At 41.6% G+C, this 1,767-nt stretch overlaps 1 pseudogene; it reads left to right on the top strand.

Moving 5' to 3' along the window:
• The first annotated feature begins 646 nt into the window (after window positions 1-646).
• On the top strand, window positions 647-1,537 carry LOC141817134 (uncharacterized; annotated as a pseudogene).
• The last annotated feature ends 230 nt before the right edge of the window (window positions 1,538-1,767 follow it).

Consider the following 1,767-nt stretch of genomic DNA (forward strand, 5'->3'; position numbering starts at 1 on the left):
CAACAAATTTGACTTTCCGCAGCACGTCATCAACGGCGCACAATTATAGTGTGCTATTAATAATAGTTTTTACGGCGCACCTAATCAAGTGCGTTGCGGATAATATTTCATATTTTACAATTAACAGTGCACAAATAACAGTGCGCTGTGAATACCATTTTTCACAGCGTGTAAAAATTATACGTTGTAAATATTAAATAATATTTACAGGTATTTACAGCGTGTATTGAATATATGCTGTTAAAAAAGTACTATTGACAGCGCGCATGAATGTACGCTGTTAAAAGGAGTTAAAAAAATATTATTGGCAGCGCGCATGGATGTACGCTGTTAAAAAGGATTAAAAAAATATTATTGGCAGCGCGCATGGATGTACGCTGTTAAAAGGCTATTAAAAGGGATTAAAAAAGTTCTATTTCCCCGCTAGGAATTTTGTTTTAAAACCATGCGTGCGATTGCGATTGCCCTAACTCGCGATCCCTACCGCGCCTCCTCTTCCTTCCCCGCGATCCCCTTTTTTGCCCAACACCGCTGCAGCACTGTTCGTCGTACTACCAGCACGCTCTGCCCAACTGTTGCCTTCCCCTCTCCCTCCCCGTGTGCTCTCATGATCCCGTGTTGTCTTGCCGCTGCGCCTCGCCTGTGACCGCCTTCTGCCCAACACTGTCTTTCCTACCCCCGTTGTTCCTGCAAAGTTCATCGTCGATGCGGCGATCTTGAGCACCGATCCATCGATCCTTAGTGCCTCAAGCCAGGATCGTTCACTTGCATTGACTGTTGTGTAATTCCTAAATGTTTCGGAAGGAGCTTTGTCTTGGAAAGTAGGATCTGTCAGGGGACGGTGGCGACGAAATCAAGCTTTGTGGCAGAAAACGTCGCTACAACTGCTAGGTTTAGGGAGGACGGTTGAGAGAAGATAGCTACAGATAAAGGTGTCATCGAGAGGGCGAGTTATGCATCTGATGTTGTTTTCGTGATCAAGCAGGAAACTCTTGAGTGAAATACAGATGTGGCTTCGTGTACCGATGAAGAAATAGCTTTCCAGCTTCATCTGGCCATCAATGGTTCAAGGAGGTTCTCCAGGAGCTCAGGTGGTGCTTCTCTAGATCTGCAATTGTGTGCGAATCATGGTGATCGAATTGGCAGGGTTGGAAATTTAGGCAGGTCAAAAATTTTGCAAAACAGTTGATAAATGCTCGGAGGATAAGTTCTCTGAGGTCGTGACAGCCACAACTGAGTTTTGTCAGGGATCAAATGGCAATTCATGTTCCAAGGAGAAGAAGTTGATGGATGATGATCTTATAGATGGCCAGACCGATATTTCTTTGATAGAGGATCAAGGAAGCAGTTCTAGTAAAGTTGTTAAGATCCACGGTGAAGACCATGATATGGATTGCATTGCTTCCAATTGCAAGAGGAAGAAAGAATGTCTCTCTGTATTGTATCCATCAATTTGCCGGAGAGATGTCCTGGAAAAAAAATTGAGTTGCTACAAAAGGATGATATATCAATACCAGATAAGTATCTCAAAAACTAATTTGTTTTCCCTATAGAAGGCCTATTTCTTTTGTATTAGACTAACAATAACTAATTTATTTGTAAAATTAGGTTGCTAGTGGTGGCATTGGTAGCGGTATTGGAAATTATATTGGTGGCGATAGCAATGTTGCAGCTCAGGTAACTATCTTAACACAATATTATACTTTCGTTTATTATTTATAGCATGCTTTATTAAAAACTTTTGTTTGATCATTGATTACATTTTAT

The sequence above is a fragment of the Curcuma longa genome, unplaced genomic scaffold (assembly GCF_044706935.1).
Source record: "Curcuma longa cultivar G26 ecotype Majalengka, Jawa Barat unplaced genomic scaffold, ITB_CL_G26_1.1 contig_19405, whole genome shotgun sequence".
NCBI lineage: Eukaryota > Viridiplantae > Streptophyta > Magnoliopsida > Zingiberales > Zingiberaceae > Curcuma > Curcuma longa.